The sequence below is a fragment of the Apodemus sylvaticus genome, chromosome 2 (genome assembly GCF_947179515.1).
Source record: "Apodemus sylvaticus chromosome 2, mApoSyl1.1, whole genome shotgun sequence".
In the NCBI taxonomy this organism is placed as follows: domain Eukaryota; kingdom Metazoa; phylum Chordata; class Mammalia; order Rodentia; family Muridae; genus Apodemus; species Apodemus sylvaticus.
The window spans coordinates 122,345,126-122,352,742 of NC_067473.1; positions in this window are offsets into that span (position 1 = coordinate 122,345,126).

Sequence of the window (7,617 nt, forward strand, 5' to 3'; positions counted from 1 at the left end):
ACCCGAGTCCCTAGTACTATCTTTTATCCTGCATCATGATTTATTGGCCTGGGATGGGTTACCTTGAACTCAACTTGCAGACCTACACTGGACATGTTCACCATTTTCTTTTCTCTTTTTCAGATACTAGCCAAGAGCCTGTGCATACTTCCCCTGGCACTCCAGGGTTCCTCAGCGGTTCTCAGATCTTATATCTAATGTAAAAGGCGTGTTTTTTCTCTATCTCCACTCCTGGTGCTTGCTGTGATTTTCCACTTGCTTCTCCTGTTTTCTCTCAAACTTTAATAACATTTTCTGGGGAATCTCTCCCAATTTAATTTTAAATTTTTGTGCACTGTGTAAAGGTTAACCTTGTGTTATTCAGATACTGATTTATCTGTCCTCAAATCACACCGTTTCAGCCAGACATGGCATTGTAATGCTTATGTCAAGAATCTCCTGTCTTAAGTTTGTGTAAACAATTCTTACCACGTATTCTCTGCTTTGTCAATAAAAGCTGATCACCAATGGCTAAGCAGAAGAGAGAACAGAGCTAGAGTAAGGGGAGGGGGGAGGGAGGGAAGGAAGGAGGGAGAAGGAAAGGGAGACAGAGAGGGAGGCCTAGAGTATTTTCAGGCTCTGAGACTTAATACTGAATAATCAATCTTACCCTTTCTAGTTCTTTCTGAACTCAGGCTAGCTGGTTCAACTCAGCTGTTCTAGCTCAAAACCCCTCTCCATGCTGACTTATTCAAACTGGCTTCTTTTTAGCATCTGACTGAATTGCTCTGCTTGGCCTCATACTGACTTTGGTAATATGTTCTAATCTTCTGTCTCCTCATTCTCTGGGTCGTTCTTTCTTCACCTGTGTCTAGCTTGTTTTGTCTCTGCAACCTGTCTCTGTACAACTGTCCTGATAAAACTGTTGGAGTTCAGGAGTCACCGCACACACCACATAAACACCAATCTCAGTCAACAGGGATGGTTAATTGAACACACACTTAAAGACTGATTGACCAGGGCAACAGCTGAAAGCTACTCGCTGGACATTTCCCAGGGCCAGCTTATAAGGGCTAAAACCACAAGAACCACAGTGAGCTCACACACAGACGGTGGAAGTGCTGCCCAGTGGTCGGCCCTGAATTAAGCCATTTTAGACATAACAGTTCATATTGACCTAATCCTGGGTCTAACCCTAACCCTATCCTACGTGAAGCTTATAATTGTAGAATTTCTTAAGATTAAAAAACCCTCATGACATACAGAACCTAACAGGGTATATGGTCAGCATGACCCTGCTCTGAGCAATTTTGTGTGTGTGTGTCAATGACTGGCAAGCATATTACAGCAACTATATGAAACAGCTAGTGGCGATAGAACAAAATGACTCCAGCTATGCTAGGGAGGGGCAGGCCTCAACAGAAACTTTCTCTCTCTCTCTCTCTCTCTCTCTCTCTCTCTCTCTCTCTCTCTCTCTCTCTCTGTTTTTCGAGATTTTGAGACAGGGTTTCTCTGCCTCCCAAGTGCTGGGATTAAAGGCGTGCACCACCACTGCCCAGCTTGCGCTGCTCTCTCTTAAGTAGCCTCTTTTTAATCCGTTCTCCTGAGAATTGGGCAGATCCTATTTTGTCAAATCTTTCTCTGATTTGTCACTTTGTCTGCCTCTCAATGAGACATCACTTTCAAACATGAGTGCTTCCTCTATAAACCAACTTTACCTTCATTTGGGGGCATTAAAGGTATGTACTAAGGGTGTATCTGTAGTCCAGCCAGAGTAGCCATGTGGCTAGATTAAAATCCACCTGCACATGGGCCAATGAGATGGCTCAGTAGGGAAAGGTGCCTGCTGCCAAGCAGGTCTGACTACATAGTTTTGGAACTGGTTCCCAGAAGGTTGTCATCTGACTTCCATAGGCGCCCCTGACTCCCTCTCCCCACATAGCATAACTCACTTGTCTTTAGATTTATTTTCAATTAAAGTATATGCTACATATGTGCAGGTGCCCATGGAAGCCAAAAGCATTAGATTCCATTAGTTACAGGCAGTTGTGAACCCCTGGACACACAGCAAGGGAACCAAATTTGGGTCCTCTGCAAGGATAACACCTGCTTTTAGTTCCTAAGCCACCCCTTTGGCTCCTATAAATAGGTTTTTAGTTCAAAAATTTATTATGTTTAAAAGCAAAGTAAACAAATCTCACTGAAGACTGGAGGGATGGCTCCAAGGTTAAGAACACTTGCCGTTCTTCCAAAGAACCAGGGTTTAGTTCTCAGGCTCAAAGGAACTAACTGCACTCAGACAGCCCAGCCACCACTTCCTTCCTTGTTGCCCTCACTTTGCTAAGAACCATATAAAACTTTACCTGCCTTTGGGGCCATCCCAAACTGCCTCCTCTGAGGCTTATTTTTCTGGTCATGTCTTCCCTGCTTCATTTCCCACTTACTTTCCAACCAATTCTCTTCAATCCCGGACACCTCCCCCTTCAAGACTCTTTAGTAGGCATCAGGCAACAGGAAAAAAGTCCCCAGGATGAATGGCTAGAGTTCTGGTCCATGTACAAGGACTTCAAGCTATCTCTGGACTCAGAAGCAAAGCATAGGCTGTGTCTGGTGTGGCCCGGAGTCCCTACAGTCTGGACGACAGTTGGCAGACTCCTTGATTTGGGTACCGGGCATCCTCAGGTTGAAGTGGAGGTAGGCGGAGGCCATCTGGCAGATTTTCCCAGTTAGTTGAGTCTGCCAGGTAGTTTCTCTTAAGATGATGCCACACGCTACAGTTTCAGCAACTGAAGCTGCAGGGAAAGGCAGCTCATATCTAAGGATTACAACCATAAAGCTGGGAAGATCTAAAGAACATGGCTTATATTTTTGTAGATGAATAATGTAGGAAATCCTAAGAATACAGGATCAAGTAGAAATTGTAGGTAAAAAATAATAAAAATTGGAAGTGGAGAGATGGTTCAGTGGTAAAGAGCACTAACTGCACTTCCAGAGGTCCTGAGTTCAATTCCCAGCAACCACATGGTGGTTCTGTTGTGGGATCCAATGCCTTTTTTTTTTTTTTTTTTTAGTGTGTCTGAAGACAGCTACAGTGTGCTCAAACAAATAAAATAAAAATTTAAAAAACCTTGAAAGCTAGAACCTTCATGCTCTGTAGTTTTCTTCTCTCCACTGTCCCAGATTTATTTGTAAAATAAGTAGAATCTTGTGTATTGTAGGAATGGTCACTGGCCACAGAAACTTTAATTTTTTTTAAGATCTCCTCCCACCAGAGAACAGATCTGTAATTTGTAATCTCCTGTAATATTTAACAGTTTTAATTATCTAATATTTATGCCAATAAAGACATGGGAGGCAGAAACTGAGGTAAAAATTTGCTATCAGCGAGGTAATTTTATTAACTCTATACATAATACCTGTTTATAAGGCTGATTCTACAACCAAACTGCTAGCTCTTTAGAAATCTCTATCTGTATCATTCTGCTGAGCTTAGTCTGCCTTTCTCTTGATCTACTCCAAACCCAAGAGGGAGAGAGTTCAAAGGTCCAATTGCTATAAGAGAAGTCTCTACCTCCTCCCCTACACCCTTGGCAGGCTGAATGATGTCACCACTATAGTGGGTGGCTCCAAGCCAAGTCAGTAGGGGCTGAACCATTTAACCTTTACAGTGAGGGCAGCTCAAGGCTATCCAGCTAATTTTGCCTCCAGTCACAGAGCAAAGACCACATGACCTCTCCCAAGGAACTTGCCTTAAGATTGGCAGAAACTTTACATTCTTCATATTCCCATTTATGGAGGCTTTTGGAGGAACACCCAAACTCACTTTATAGGACATACTTAACTGCACCTGACATCTACCTAAGCTTTTATATTTTGCTAACAATTAGGTTTTCTATGTACAACAACCAAATATCCTGTAACAAGTACTGGGAGAGACAAGTGGATTGCGGTTGAGGGTGGGGAAACTTATGGGACAACTATAAATCTAGGACAATGGGAGCTCCCAAGAATCTATGAGGATGACCCTAGCTAAGACACCCAGCAATGGGAGACATGGAGCCTTAATCAGTTATCTCCTATAACCAGCAAGACTTTCAAATGGAGGGATTGGGACATTAGGCCAGCCACAAAGTCTAAGACCCACAATTCGTCCTGCCTACAAAATGTGCAGGAGTAAGGAAGGACCAACCAATGACTGTCCCATCTTGAAACCCATGCCTCGAGAGGGAGCCCACCCATGCATGACACTATTGATATTTTGCTATATTTGCAGACAGGAGCCCAGCATAAGTATCATCCGAGAAGCTTCACCCAGCAACTGATGTAAACAGATGCAGAGACCCACAGCCAAACATTAAGTGGAACCTGGGAAAACCCGTGGAAGAGATTGAAGGAGCCAGAGGGGTCAAGGACACCACAAGAAAACCGACACAATCAACTAACCTGGGCCAGTAGGGGCTTGCAGAGACGGAATTGCCAACCAGAGAGCATGGGATGAGGTCCTCTGCACACAGGTAACAGGTGTGCAGCTGGGTCTTCATGTGGAACTCCTCAAGTGGGAGCAGGAGCTGTCTCTGACTACACTGCCTTTGGATTCCCTTCCCCTAACTGGGCTGCCTTGTCTAGCCTCAACAGATGTGCTAGTCTCTTACTGCAACTTGATCTACCAAGGCTGGTTGATATTCAGGGGAGGTCTTCCCTTTTCTGAATAGAAGGGGAGGAGGGGTAGATGTGGGGGAGGGGAGGGGAGATGAGAGGGAGGGACAGAGAGGATAGGAGGGAGAGGAAGCTTTGCATTTGATATAAATAAATAATAAAAAATGTTGCTCCCATCACCACCATGAGGCAGAGGCAGTTCTCTGTAAGTTCCAAGCCAGCCAGGTCTACATAGAGTTTTCCGGGAGAGACTAATGAGACCCTATCTCAAAAATGAATAAATAAATAAATAGATAGATAAATAAAAAATAAAAAGGGCTTATGACTTATTTTTAATTATGTGCATGTGTGTGAGTCTATGCACATGTATGCAGTTGCTCACTGAGGCCAGAGGACGATGTCAGATCTGGAACTGGCACTAGAGTTACAAGTGATTTCCAACTGCGTAGCATGGGTGCTGGGACCCAAACTCAGAACTCAAGTCCTCTGCAAGAGCAGTATACATTTTAACCATTGAGCATTTCTCCAGCCCCTACCCAGGCTTTAAAACAAAACAAAACAAAACAAACACCAAAATCAAAACAGCCTTGCTGTAAGTTACAAGACTCTCAAGGGAAGACTCCTATCCAATTGACTTGTAGAAACTTGGGTGAGTTTTCTGAGAACCTCGTGACAGAAAATTCCTGAGGACTCCTGGGATTTGACATTTTTTACTTACAAGACCACGAAATTTGATATAAGGAACATGGCTACTTTGCCAGGACAACCTATTGGCCTGTTTTCCTCAAAGCTATCTGTCTGCTCACGACTTTTTTTTTTTTTTTTTTTGAATGTGAAATGTCCCCATAGGCTTGTGTTTGAACTTTGGTTACCAGCCAATGGTACTATTATGGAAGGCTGTAGGAGGTGGAGTCTCACTGGCTTGAAGTGTGACCCACTGTCTCAGGGGCCTGCCATAATACCTTCTTTGACATAACAGACTGTTTCCCTTCAAACTGTAAACCAAAACAATCCTTTCCTCCTCTAATGTGCTGTTGAGAAGCCTTCCTAGGCATAGTTGTGCAAACTATAATCCCAGCACTTGAGGTAGAATTGTGGCAAGTTTGAGGACATCCTGTGGACTACATACTGAGTATGGGCCAGCCTGGGCTCCATAGAAAGACATTTCAAAACAACAAAAAAATCAGACCCAAGTAGACATTGTGTGCTGGCCCTCATCACTAAATAACAGAACATTACTGTAAGTAGCTGCGCTCACATCAAGTTGCCCTTGATTCATCTCTCCTTAAATCAACTCTACACTTATCTGTCATTTGTTCTCATCTACTGTTTTTTCTTATGGGGATAGATGGCAGTTTAAATGTGAACTATTGGGACTGGAGAGTTGGCTTGATGGTTAAAATCATGTTACTTACTGCATGAACTGCTTTTCCAGTGGACTTGTTTCATTCCCAGCACCTGTGTCAAGTGGCTTACAATCACTTGTTAATAACTTCAGCTCCACGGGATTCAACACCCTCTTCTGGTTTCCACAGATAATGTGCGCAAGAGCACACACAGGAGTAATTACAGATAATAGTCATTATTCATATATAGTCTATCAGTACTGTGTGATATCCATCATTCCTCTTTGCTCTTAGATGTGTGAGCAGCACTCTTGCTTAGGTACCCTGGCAGGTGCCATGTGTCACACTGTATATGGGTGTTCAGGTTTCTTGAATCCATAAATGAAGAATACCAGGCAAGTCTATACATCAATAATGCCTTATGACCAAAATTTTACCTGCTTTCTCTGTTTTATTGTTACATGTGTGAAGTTGCATCCAGTGAAATCTACATTGCCACAACTCTCAAAATTTGGTCAGTTCTATCCATGGTTTGAGCTCTCTAAACACTTGCATAATTTAAAATTATTATCTTTGTTTTAGAAGTTGGAGAGATAGTTTAGTAGTTAAGAGGAGCTGGGTTTGATTTCTAGAACCCCCATGGCAGCTCACAACTGTATAAATCCAGTTCCAGGGTATCTGACACCCTTTTCTGGCCTCTGTAGGTACCAGGCATACACATGGTACAAGAGCTGTACATATAGACAAAATATACATATGTGTGCTGTGTGCATGAAGTGTCCAAAGGGGCCAGAATAGAGCATCAGACTCCTCAAGATTAGAGTTACAGGTGTGGGTGCAGGGAACTGAATCTGAGTCTTCTGCAAGAGCAAGTGTTCTTAATCACTGAGCCATCACACCAACCCTAACTTCACAAACTTCTGTGCTTTTGAGTTTTACAGTAGTGGCACCTGTCCCAGTGTGGTATGTCAGCATCCTGGTACTCAGGATGAAGCATGGGCTGGGCCACTTCTCACAAAGAGCTATGGCAGTGGGGGAAGCAATGACTGGGGTAGCTTGGCTAGTGTCCCTTGGTCTTCAAGTTTAAATTACAAAAGGGCTGTGCCTTCCATCTTAAGTTTGCCTGTTCTAGGGTAAGGTCCACATGGCAAGGAACTGAGAAGCAGGGATGAACTGAAGCCTCAATCCAAACCCCAGACTCAACTCACTTGAGTCCTGCCAAAAGTGGCTCGAGAGTTTATGAGGAGTTGGCTGAAGGGAGGGCCCAGGACAGTCATGTCCGGGAGCCCCCAGCAGCAGATCTTGCAAGGACATCCTTATTGCTTCAAGGTTACCTTACATAACAGCAACTAATGCTCTCGGAGGCTGTGGCACAGTTACTTCAAGCCAAGGGATCTGAAGACCTCTCCTCTTAAAGAGAACAATCTACCCTGCCCATATCCAACCGCCTAATCTGTACAAGTGTTCAGAAGAGAGGAGCTTGCTAGTCACTCAGCACTTTTAAAGGCTTAATCTGATTTGGCTTTATTTTTTGAGAACTGGTACCACTGTGTAGCCTTGGCTGTCTTGAAACTCACTATATAGACGATCAAGCTTACCAGCCTTGTAGTCTCAGAGACCCACCTACCTGACTCCT